The sequence below is a fragment of the Macrotis lagotis genome, chromosome 5 (genome assembly GCF_037893015.1).
Source record: "Macrotis lagotis isolate mMagLag1 chromosome 5, bilby.v1.9.chrom.fasta, whole genome shotgun sequence".
NCBI classification, from domain to species: Eukaryota; Metazoa; Chordata; class Mammalia; order Peramelemorphia; family Peramelidae; genus Macrotis; species Macrotis lagotis.
The window spans coordinates 122,713,781-122,727,232 of NC_133662.1; the positions used below are offsets into that span (position 1 = coordinate 122,713,781).

A 13,452-nucleotide genomic window follows, 5' to 3' on the forward strand; every position below is an offset into this window, starting at 1 on the left:
AAGCTTCAAATATGAAATTTTGAGATATTTCCAAGCACTCCAAAATTTGTCAGTTATTATTAATAATCAATTGATAAACATTTATTTGTGTTTTTATCAATAAAGTGTATAAGAATAATTTGTTTGCTGTTAAATCAGATGCTGTGGAGCACTTAGAACTTGGTCAGACATCAAAGATGCCACTAAGGTCATCTACGCCATCCTGGGCCATCACCAACCATCTTGACTTTTGTCCTATCCTTGGATTTTGAGAGAATGAGCTAATGATTTTATGCATCTCTGTCTCACTTAAATCCAATCCATGCACAATTCAAGACATTACCCCTTGATGTCAATGGTCCTCTTTGAAGGACAAACATCATCCCTTTCAAATGGTTGTCACTTCTACCTCCCTTCCCTTTATGTATTGTCTTCCCCCATTAGAATACAAGCTCCCTGAAGACAGGGATTCTTTCTACTTGTATTTTTACTCCCAGGACCTGATTTATAATAATATTTTATGAAATGCATGCTGACTTGACTTGACATGCTACCCACCTCCCAACAGGGAGATGATGTGTTCAGAGCACAGACCAAGACATTTTTTAATATGACCAATGCAGGAATTTGTTTTGACCAAATATTTTTATAACAGGGGTTTTATTTTTCTTTCTCAATTAAAAAAGACAGAATTGGTAGGGAAAAGAAAGATTTTTGTTGATGAAAAATATTTTAATTTAAACAAAAAAGTAAGTTTAAGGAATGATAAAGGTCTTTTGAAAGAAGAGGCTCTAAATCTAAACCTTAAAGAGAACTAGACTTTCCAAGAGGCAAAGTTAAAGAGGGTCTATCTTTAATCAGGCTGATAGAAGGTTCAAGTGTGCCAGGCACAAGACAGAAATAATCCTGAGCAGAACCAAGAGAATATCGTACATATTAACCTCAACATTGTGAGTTGATCAATTATGAAGGATGCAGCTCCTCTCAGCAGTTCAGAGATCTAGGACAACCCAGGGAGATCTGTTATGGACAATGCTATCCACATCCAGACAAAAATAAACAAGCAAACAAACAAATAAATAGGTAGATAAATAGATAGATAGATAGATAGATAGATAGATAGATAGATAGATAGATAGATAAATAAAAACAGAAAACCTCACAGAATCTGAATGGATTCTATATTCACTTTTTAAAAATTTTTCTCTTATGGTTTTCCTTCCTTTCCCATGATTTTCTTTCTTTTCCCTTAGTCCTAATTCCTCAAACACAAAATGACTAATATTGTCCATGTACAACATTCTCTAAACTGCTCCTGTGGGAAGGAGGGTGGGAAGGGAGGGTGGAAGAAAATTGTTTAACTTATAAATAGGCAAGTGGATGAATTTTGAAAAACTTTCATAACATAATTGGAAAAATAAAATATCAATCAAGAAAGAATTGCTGGAGACTCAGCATATCTGGGGATACATTAGGATCTTTGAGTCATGAGCCCTTTCACAGATCCCTCCTCAGATTAATGTTTTAAAATAATTTTAAAAACATGTTAAATTTCAGTGAAAGATAAGTGGAAATAAAAATATAATTTTTTTCCCATTCATATTCACATACCCCCCCAAAATATTTCTCTGTGGTGATCCATAGACCCCAAAGTTTGAAAGCCTACTCTAGGGAGGCTATCCCAGACCTATCCAATTCTGAAGCCACATTTTGGGATTGAAGTCTTGCTTAACCTATTTCTAGGAATAACATAAAAATAGCGGAATTGGCTTGTCATTCAGTTCCCCTTGTGGTCTCATCATGTTGCAATACAGTGTTAAGGTTAAGTAGAACCTGAATCTTCTGGACCCTTCATCCATCCAGTGGTCTGGCAGAAAAGAAAAGTCACACAGTACATGGAGCACTGACTGAAACATCCAACCTGATCTACATTCCGCCTAAGCTCTCTTCTTCAAATTATGGAAATCTCTGCATGCCTTTATCCAAATCTCTGCCAAACACCTAGTAAGTTCTGGAAGTTTCTTGGAAGCTTTGAATTCAAGTCAATGCATCAATCCAACAAGCATTTATTAAGTGCCTACTGTGTACCAGATGTTAGGGATACAAAGAGAAACAAAGCAGTCCCGGGTCTCAGAGAGATCATTGTACTGGGCAGTCTTTGGCAGAGCACACCCCCATAAGACCATGCAGGTTAGTGTAGGAGCTCCTCTCTCAGATGACTCTATAAAAGTCAGATACTATGATTTTTTTGGACAGCAACTTAAGTTCACCCTTCAGGCACCTTGGTTTTATGAAGTCAGAACAAAACCAAGAGTCCATCTATGGTCATCATCTGCTATTTAAAATACTATGAAATGTCCTCTTGGCTTGTTTTAAATCCCAGGGTAAAAGTTCCGGCAGGCTTTCAGCAGCCTCCCACCAGTTCTATCTCTGAGTAGTTTGCCTTGTGACTTGCATACTGGAAACCTGTCTCATGTGCCTTTTCCAGATAATGAGGTATCAAAAGATGCCAGGCATGGTACCTGATAGCAGACTATTAAAAGCCCTGAACCCTTTTGCATTAAACAAAGCACTTTTGATTAAACAAAACATCTCTACTGGCTTGTCTTCTCTTGTGTCCTAAAATTACAGGCAGGTTTTTTTTTTTTTGGCTGATCATTCCTGTCTCTGTTAACTGGGTTGACTCTTGTAATAGAAAATAGGGTCCTGACTGGTTGTTCTGAGGACAGTTGTGTTTTTATTTTTTGCTGACTCTTAAGTTCATTTTTAATTTAAACTGTCTTCATTTTATTTTTATTTTGTAAAAATCATTTCCTCAAAGAAGGTGATCCAACAGGAAGGAGCGTAGGACTAAGACTTATGAGATTTCAGCTCTTTTCCCAGGTCTGTTCTTCCTTTGCAATGTGATCTTAGATCACCTCTCTCAGACTCAGTCACCTCACTTGTAAAATAAGGATAATAACATCTGCTCATCTGACCTTATGGGATTTGAATGTAGATTAAAGGAAAGGTAGCCAAAAGGTAGCATTGTATTTTCATTTTTATGATGACTCTTGGGCCTCAAAAATCTTAGAATCATGGGAAGACTTTAGAGGTAATCAATTCCAACTCTTTAATTGTACAGACAAAGAAACTGAGGTTGAGAGAGATCAATTGATTTGTAACTGGTGTCTGTGGGGGGGGGAAATCCTGAACTCATATCTTCCTTATTCTAATTCCTTATCCATTGAAACAGAATCTATGGAAGTCTCCACCAGATGTGAAACTGCCATATCTCTCAGAGAGAGAGAGAAAACAGTAGGAATAGGGTAGAAACAAGGTGATAATATAAGGGAATATTATTTGTGTATTGTAATATTCTTTTAATTTCATACCTTTTTCCTTTGACCTTGCAATTCATTGCCCAGGAGATGAAAGGGGAAAGGTCATTATGTCAAAGGACCAAATGGAAAAAATACAGACACTGTGATTAGATCTAACCAGAAGACCTGTCCAATAAGACCAATATCTACCAGACTGACCCAGCTCCCTGCCTATAGCTATAGCTATAGCAAGGTAGCTGTTCCCCAGCATTTGATTAGGCCCAGGGACTAACAATCTAGCCACAGCTACTTGTGTCCAGGTCCAGTGCTCCATGTTAATTAAGCATGCTTTCCATGCTAAGGAAATTCCTTTTGTTAACTGTTGACAAGTAATTCATTTCATTACAATATTAGACATAAACTATTATAAAACCAGACAATGACAATATAAAAAGAGCTTTCAAATATGGAGCAGAGATAATCACCTCAAAAAACCCCCAAGAAGAAAAGAATTAGAGTTATGGAAACTGGGAACTATTATGGCTCTCTTTTGGTCAGAAAAGCTCTTTCTCTTTGCTCATGGGTCTCAACATGTTTTCCACTTCCTTTTTTAGTCTAGAAGGCTAATATAGAGTATGCGCACCATTTCCATCCATTCCTTTCCACAAGTTATAGGTTTGTGTGGTTGGGATTCCCCTTCTCCATATAGTACTAGAAGATCCAGAAGACTTTATTCTCCAAAGAGAACTGTTTGGCCTGATTTTCTTTTCAGATTATTTTTATATATGATAAACTATGTGATCATAGCTTTAAATTTATAAATGCATTGGGAAGTGACCTAAAAGAATGAAATCTACAACATAATTTCTAAGCTAGATGTACATTGCCAATTTTATGTTTTAACATTTTGAACAATATTTCATTCTATAACCTAAATTAAATTTGGATATAGCCAACAAGAGGTTAACTAAAGCTGCAGCCTAAATGCTTGCAACTGAGAACCTTCTGGTGGCTAGGAGGGCTACTGAAACCTCTTGGTAATGGTTTCATAAACCTAGATATGCTAATGAACTCAAAAGTCATCTTATGTAGCATCCTCATTTTATATAGGAGAAAACTGAGATCATAGAGATGAAATGACTTGCTCAAAATCACATAGTAAGCATTAATTGTAATTGATCAAAGTATCATATAAATGTCAGATATTTTTACGTTATTAGGATATTAATAGAAACGGGAATATAGACTACAGCAAAGATTCTTACTCTGGGGAGTAAAGTAAGCTATAAAAACCAGGAATTTAAAAAAAAGATCATGGATAGATTTCAAGAAATCTGCAAACTTGGATGGCAAAGAAGTACATCTTTATTTTCATTATTTTTTAATTGAATTTAGCCTTTCCTTAAAAAAAACAACATTATTCTGAAAATCTAAAGAATAAAATAGTATGTGATTCATTTTGGAATATCTACTGCATTTTTCTTAAAAATTAAAACCAAAATGAGGATTTCTTCTATTTCAATATAATCTGAGAACATAACTAACTAGAAATACTGTCTTGGATTGTTTCTAAAGTCTTATTTAAAGGTTAATGATTCCACCTTCCCAATCCTTTTCATATCTGTCCACTTCTCTCCATTCATACCACAAACACACTGATCCAGACCTTTATCACTTTTTATTTGGACAATGACAGTAGACTTCTTTTAGGTCTTTATATTTCCAGCCTCTGTCCCCTCCAATCTATGCTCCAGTGACCAAATGGTTGTTCTTAATATGGAAAAACTGACTAAAATATCCAGCATTTCTATAGGTTTACCATGTATTATTATGGCAACTAATTTGACCCTTACAACAGCCCTTTGATATAGGTGTTATTATTGTTGTTGTCAGGAAATTGAGGGATAAAAGGGTTAAGTGACTTGCCCAGAGTCACTATGAAGTCACTTTGAAGACCAAGGTAGAATTTGAATTCTCATCTTCCTAGTTCCAAATTCTACCCTCTATTCATTAAGCCATCTAGTTGCCCAGTTGACCATCTTACTCCCGTGCTCAAGAAGGTTTTCTTGAACTCAACAGTTAAAAATTGATGGGTGGAAATTGCCAAGGCAGTCTGATTCCAATATAAGGAAAAACAATGAAGATGTGATTGGATCTTGGATCTGAAATATTTATTTCAAAATTGATGACATCCCTTCAGGCAACTTGAAATATCCTGGTTTATAATAAAAAGAGTATTAGGAATCATTCAACTGCATCGTGGATCAAGGTCTCTTACATTTATGCAATGTTTTCCATATAACAACCCTGCAAAGTAAAGAGTACAAATATTATTAACTCTGTTTTACAGATTCAGAAAATATAATTTAAAGAAGTGTGACTTGATTATGGGTCATATGATTCTAAAATATCAGCACAAGATGTGACCAAGGTCTATTGACTTCAAGTTCATTGTTCTTTCTACTATACCTCATTTTGCAAGAGAAGGAATAGGAAAAGGAATGCCAGTCAGTTCTGCTGTTGTAATTCTGGTAAAAACTTCCATGAAAAAATATTTAAGATTCCTAGATAAAATGAGGAGTAAAAAATCATTTATGGTTTTTATTTGTCCTACTAATCAGGACAAGCCCCAAGTCAGTAACCCCTTCTATAGAGGTTGAGGTTGTTTGTTTTTTCCAATTTATTAAATATCCTCAGGAGTTTAAATCTTTAGAACCATTATCTATTTAAAATGGAAGCTTGGGGAAGAATTTATATTATTATCAACGAACACCTCCAAAATGAAATTTAATCTTTCCTGATATAACATTGTAACTTCAGCACTGAAATACAAACAACTATATTAAGTAAGAAATGTCACTCTGAAGCATGAGAGTCATTCAGGGATTATAGTTTGCATTCAAATAATATTTATTTAAAGATTAAGAAAATGCATATCTGATGAATAGATAACTTGATCTTACATATTAGATCACTGGTTTTAGCTAGTAGATTATGTACCACAAGAGAAACTTTAAGAAAATACTGTTTCGTGTTAGAGTGAAGAGTTCTAAGAACAGCAAAAGGAAGGTTATAGAAAGGAATACCTGTGAACTCTTCAGGATTCCAAAACAAAATATTATTTAAGAACTGTTGCCCACTTTGATAGTCCAACCTGGAACACAAGGGCGCAATAAGAGAACATATGTAAAGTATTTTGCAGATTTTAAAGTACACTGTGTAAAAGTCAGGAATGATGATGGATAGTTGATAAAAAATGAGGAAAAATTATGAAAATAACTGAAAGCCAAAATCTTTGTCTCTGCTCATCAGTCAATTGTGCTTTAGCTATAAAACAAAAAATTAATCAGTAGAAATGTGTTGGCTTAGAGAAATCATACATCCATGTAACAATGTTAAGGTAAGAAATGGTATTTCTCTTCTTTACCCCTTTGTTTTTCCTTTCCTCCCTATCCTTCCTATCTTTCTTCCTTCTTTCCATGTTTCCTTTTCAATTTTAAAGTCCAAGATCCATTCTTAAAAAAGTTCTCAAATACTTGTTAAGTTTTGGCAATTTTTGCATGTATTCCTGAAAGAGGTAAACTCTATTATTTACTCATCAAAGCTATGTTGTTTAAGAGAATGTTGAGGCAAAATTTTGAAAGCAATTTATAAAATCACTCAGCAGAATCTGGAGAATGTTTTCAACGAGTTGGAAAATTGGATTGAACAATATATCAGGAAAAAATGGTTAAATCAAAGCTTAGAAATATGAACCGAATTCTGCCTTTCTATGCCCTTTGCAGTTTTCTCCTATCCGTGGTTGAAATTATTAAAGCTTAAAGTTGCGCAAGAATACAATTTCCTGTATTAAAGTGAAAAGGAGAGGAGAGAGCCATAAATAAGCTACAGGTTGAAAATGAGTCACATTTGAATCATAAACTATAAATGTTTTTAAAAAACTTTGTTCCAGGCTGATTCAAGGAAAAACACAAATGGAGAAAGTCCTTGTGATTTTCAAATTTAATTTTTTTTATAATTTCCTGGTTCCTCAGACATTTCAGTTTCTCAGAGATAAATGTCAGAATTGACACCATTAACTTTAAGTAAGTCTCCCTTCAACTAAGTTTATCTCTAAACACATAATGACTAATAGAAGTGCTATAGAGCCAAAACAATCACCTTGGCAAAGGCATGAACAAAAGAACTGACCTTTGAAATTAAGTCTTCTGATTGCTCTTTTCACCAGGTCAAGGATTCCTCACTAAGCACATGGATTCCAGATCTAAACAATGGGAATCTGTAAAGGTCCAACAAAGATAAATTGATGAAGGAGGTAAAATTTATCAATCACCTAGAGGAGAAACTGTCATGAGATTATTTGCACAGGTACAGAGATCTAGACAAGAATTCCTCCTGAGTTTTTTAATTGAGTAACAGGGAGGCAGCTGGAGTAGATGGAGCTCAAGCGAGATTTCCCTTTCATTTTGGCAAGCTCTAGGCAAGTGGAGATGATGGGGAGTCAGATGCCAGTCGACCATAAAGATGATTGCAATTGCAATTAAATTTGTCCCTGCTTCCAGGGGTCAGAAGGGATATGTCTGAGGCCGAGGAGAGAGGTTGTTCCTGTTGTTGTGGGAGGAATTTGAGGTCTCCAAATAAAGATTGAGACTTAGTGAAAAATCAATGAATTCACATACTTCCCTGGGATTTAAAATTGTTCAGGATTTATTATAGAGGACTTACAAAGTGCACAGATTAAAAAACTCCTAGAAAAATAGCAAGCACTTTGAGGACAGGCTAAACGAGGTTTGAGAGAGAGAAAAACAGAGACAGAGAGACAGACAGAGATAGGCAGAGAGACAGACAGAGACAGAGAGAGAGAGAGAGAGAGAGAGACAGAGATACAGAGAGAGAAAGGACAGAGAGTTATAAGGACTGGTTAGTCCAACTACATGGCATAGGAACCCATGGTTTCCAGTCGGGTCTAGGATGGGAGCACCTGGCCTAAAAAAGAGAGATAGCCATCCCTGCAAGGTGGAAGCAGAAGGGACTGACTTCTTAAATGCACTTCTGTAAGGGTTTGGAAAAAGGGATGTGGTCTAGTACCTGGCTCAGGTATTCTCCAGTAGGTAAGCTACATACTGGCCCTTCCGGGCCCAAGGTGCTTGACTTAGAAGTCCAACTTGTTGTTTCCTGTCACTCCAGTGTAAGTTTGTGTAACAGAAAGGGTTATGTGCTGTAGAGACTTTTAATGTAATTAGTCCGAATCTGCCCCACAATGACATGCTCTCTCTCTCTCTCTCTCTCTTTAAGTCTTTAAATCAGAATTTTAATGATTAGCATACTTATAATCCAAGATTACACACACTTACATATATGTAAAACATCATTATACATAAAGGAAAGATAAGAGATAAAAGAGAAAGTATAATCACCCAACCCGGGAGGCTCCAACAAACCTGGGAATCTGGCTGGAGAAGTACAGAGATGTCACAACACAGCCTCCAGGGTCTTGATTGGGAAAGTCACCTCTGCATAACATCTTCTCTAAAGGGTTGGACTTCCAAAGCCCACTTTCCCAAGTCAGACCTTTATAGTGCTCACACAAAAGTGGCACAGATCCAAGGGTTTACAGGACTGAACTTAGTGATCAATGGGCTCTCAACAGAATCCAATGATCTGCAAATTTCAGCCAAAACACCGTCAGACCCTGAGTACAATCACTTTCTCCAGGTGTCTTGTGGTAAATGCCTAGGGACGGGCCAAGTTCCCAGGTGTGAACCCCAAAACATGTTTACTAGGAATGTTCCCCAGCACTCCCTGCCCCAGAACATGTCTTGATCAATCATGCCTCCAATTCAGGGTGCTCACGAAGTTCCTTCTCCTTGGATGATGAGGACTGATGGGGAAGATCTTGATTTAACTCTTCAACCTTCAGCTTGACTCATTCATGGACAAGGTCAGATAGCTAGAAACCAGAAGCTGGTGGAAGGGGGAAGCTGGAGGAAAGGTGAACCATCCAAGGTTACTCCTATCCGGGAATGTAGTCACTTTGAATAACAGAATTCCCCAGAAATGTACACATAATATTTTTCCTTCCACAAAATTTGTTTCCAGTCACAATATCCCCCACATCCACAATTCCCTGCATCACTGTCAACATGCTAAGCATATTCCCCATAGAGAAAGAGCCAAATTGGATCAGGCTGAAACATTTTACCACTTCACAGGTATCACAGGTAGTATAGTGGATAGAGAGGTAGACTTGGGGTCAGGAAGAATGAATTCAAGTGTTCAAACTCCCCTTCAAACATTAGCTTTGTGATCCTGATCAAGAAACTTAAACTTTCTCAGACTCAGTTTATACCCATCTTTCAAGTGGAAATAATAATAGCACCAATCTCACAAAGTTGTTGTAAGGATCAAAAGAGATAACATTTGTGTAATATTTTGTAAGCTTTAAGGGGCTATAAAAATGTTAGTTAATGATAATAAAGCTACTGTAGTGCTGTAAGAAATGATGAAGGGGATGATTTCAGAAAAACAAGGTAAGATCTATAAGCTGATTCAGAGTAAAGTGAACAAAACCAAGAGAACAATTTATACAAATAACATCATGCTAAAGACAACTTTGAGAGACTTAAAACCTTTTACCAATGCAATGATCAATCACAATTCCAGAGGACTCAAAATGAGGCATGATATCAACTTCCTGATCAAGAGGAATGAGACATATATTTTGGCCAATGTGGGAAATTTTTTTTGTTTGACTATATTTATTGCAAGCAGTTTTCTTTTCCAAATAGGAGGGAGGATAAGTGGCATGAGAGAAAAGAGATTTTTGTTCATAGAACATAGAATTAGTTCATAGAAATAAATTAATTTTTAAAAATAAGTCAAATTTCTGTTTATTTCCACATGTTAGATCCTTCAGTTCAAAGCCATAGTAACACAAAAACTACCCAAAAAATTTAAATTAAAGAATAAAATAAGATTAAGTTCTTCATAAATACTTGCTGGTTGATTAGTGGAACTATTTCTTTGATTCATCTCAGAAATCATTCCCACAAGAAAAAGCAGTTGAAGGCTATATAGGTCAGTCAAGCCATTGTTTTATGGTTTCTTTGGCAGTGACCTTAAGTTTCTCCCACTGGTTGGAGAAAAGACTTCAAGTTATTCATAAGCAAATGGTGATGTCATTCAGGTAAAATAAGGTCATCAGAGAAAGACCAATTCATGTTCAGTTAATTTTGCATTTTTGCATTTGGGGTTATAACCATGAATAAGAATTCCCCCTATAGAATGCAAAGATACAAAGGGTCAAGGCATATTTGCACCTCAATAAGTGACAATTTATTCAGGAAGGTGGTACAAAGGAAATAACATTGCTTCTAGACTAGGAGGACTTTGGTCAATTGCTACCTGCGATTCTTACTACTAGTGTTACCTTAATCAAACACTTATCCTACTTCAACCTGAATTTCCTTATCCATAAAATGAGAAAGTTGGACTAGATGGTCCCTAAAATTCTTTCCAAATCTGTAGCTATAGTCCTATGGTCCTATGAAATCATATGGCTATATTTCTAGCTAGGAGACATAAATAAATAAATACTTTAGTCCATAGTACTAATTTTCTATCTAGGGCTTCATCTAAGAGCATTTCTATTCTTGAGTATCATAGGAGTTAGAATCCATCATGGATTACAAAACCCAGTTTTCATTATAGTATTATACCTACCATCTCTCTATGTAAAATATAGGCATATAGGTTATTGTCATGTTATATATATATATATATATACATATATATATATATATATGTATATATATATATATATATGTGTGTGTGTGTGTGTGTGTATATATATATATGTATGTATATACGTGTGTGTGTGTGTGTGTGTGTGTGTGTGTGTGTGTGTCAACTAGATATCTCAATAGATAGAGCACCAGGTCTGGAGTCAGGAAGACTTGTAGTCAAGTCCAGCCTCAGATACTTAGTTTTGTGACCCTAGGCAAGTCATTTAACTTTTATGGATTAAAACTGGAGAAGGAAATGGCGAACCACTCCAGTATCTTTGACTAAAAAACCCCAAAGACAGTCTGGTCCATGTTGGATTACTGAACAACAACAAAAATAAAACTTACAGGCATGGTTCATGGTTTATACTACTTGAACATGGGAATGAATGCAACCTGATTTCCCCATTCTACAACTGAAATGTCTAAAGGAAGACACAGTGTCCAGAGTCTAAGTACACCAAACAACCAACAAACTATAATCAATAACAATGTGGAGGGGCGGCTAGGTGGCACAATGGATAAAGCACCAGCCCTGGAGTCAGGAGTACCTGGCTTCAAATCTGGTCTCAGACACTTAATAATTACCTAGCTGTGTGACCTTGGGCAAGCCACTTAACCCCATTTGCCTTGCAAAAACCTAAAACAAAAAAATAACAATGTGGAGGTAAAAGCCAGGAGGTGACTCTGCATGATTTAGTAATGAAGGTCTCTATTCTCTAATATAGTAAAAACTATATTATTAACCAACCCTATTTTTTTACTAGACTTATGATTTCCTTGGTTAGGTCAGTCAATCAGTCAACAATCATTTGTCAAATACCTACCATGTGCCAAGTCAGAATCTTCTTAACAAATTATAGTCTCTCTCATATAATCTATCAGAGGCAGACCCTGACCCTAGGTCTTCCTGTCTCCAAGTTTGGCTCTCTATCTATTAATGTCATATTATCTCTAGCCAGATCCTAATAAAACCTTTTCTGCCTACAACCAGGGTTACTCATTCCTTTATTTCCCCCCAACAATTTCCTGATCTTATGGAACAGATCTGTTATCTTTGCCCAATTAGGACATCCCATGAATCAGCATATTCTTTGAGTCAGCTGTCCCTCTCAGGTATGTTTATGTCATTTGAAATGGGATTTTCTTCTTTTCTACATTTACTTCAAATCTTAGAGGCAGAACGTGTTCCCTTGAAATAATTAAGGTAGCTATATACTTGGAATTTCTGCCATTGACTTGCAGTCCATATAACAACATGGCTCCCACAAATCAGCATTCCCAACCTTAACTATAGCCCTTCTCCAAATTGCATACTCAATCAGGAAGGACTTTTATGGTTTTCACCAAAACTCAAAATACAGAGTCCCTCTTGGATGGGATCAGGGCAAAAATATGTGAGATTGCTATCAACCCTCTGAGTCACTTCTAAAAATATGTCTGGATTTGAGGACATGTTCTATTAAGGCTAAGTTAAAAATTAGGTTAAAATTAAAAACATGGACAGGACAAGGCATTTTGGACTAGACATTTGTTAGAACAATAGGAGACTTGGGGTGACGGGGAGAAAAATCCCTGACCCTGGCTTTTTTTACTTTTGATTTGACCATATGGGTACATGAGGCAAGTGGATAAAGGGCATGGCCCTTCTAGTTAATCTGAAGTCTGAAAAGACTTAAAAATCTAACAACTTAAGCTATCCCAGATGAATAGACCTCTTTCTGTGATGAAGAGAAAATATTGACAGTTGATGAAAGACATTGAGAAAGACGAAACTTTTATCTTTCAATTATCAACTAATATCTATGCCAGGATATCAACTTCCACTGTTCAAAACTAAATTACACTGTTTCTTCTCCTAGTTTACCTATTGCTCCTGATTGTTCCAGACACAAAGACTGAGTCACTGATGATTCTCCCCTTCAACCTCATAATCTAATCCAATTGATAGAGGGGAAAGATGAAGAGAATTGTGAATGTAGAAATTGGGTGGAGTTGTAAATGGACTACAACCTACTCTTGAGAGGTAAATTGATTCATCATTTAATGTAAAATTTGTATCCTGAGTTCCTTAGGCTTCACCTTCTACCTAATTCCAGATCCAGTAAGGGGAAGGGAGTTCACCCTTTGCCTTCTGGATGAGAGGCAAGACATAAAAACCTGGGTTGGACTCCGGCTCAGGGCTGTGACTGCAGCCCTCTGATCTGTTGGCTATTCTCTCTCTCTCTCTCTCTCTCTCTCTCTCTCTCTCTCTCTCTCTCTCTCTCTCTCTCTCTCTCTCTCTCCCTTCCTATGTGTCGTAACTTTTTTAAAATAGATTTTTATTTCCACCCATGGATTCCTGAGTCTCAATAATGATTCCTCATAGGCAGATCTGAACGAAAGTA

The 13,452-nt window shown here is 36.4% G+C and overlaps 1 long non-coding RNA gene across 1 annotated transcript; it reads right to left on the reverse strand.

Moving 5' to 3' along the window:
* Positions 1-4,893: 4,893 nt before the first annotated feature.
* Positions 4,894-7,799, reverse strand: LOC141489865 (uncharacterized). Its single transcript, XR_012469013.1, has 4 exons — positions 7,473-7,799; positions 6,368-6,435; positions 5,751-5,845; positions 4,894-5,588 (listed from the first exon to the last, which is right to left on the reverse strand). It is a non-coding gene; the product is annotated as an uncharacterized LOC141489865 (long non-coding RNA).
* Positions 7,800-13,452: the final 5,653 nt, after the last annotated feature.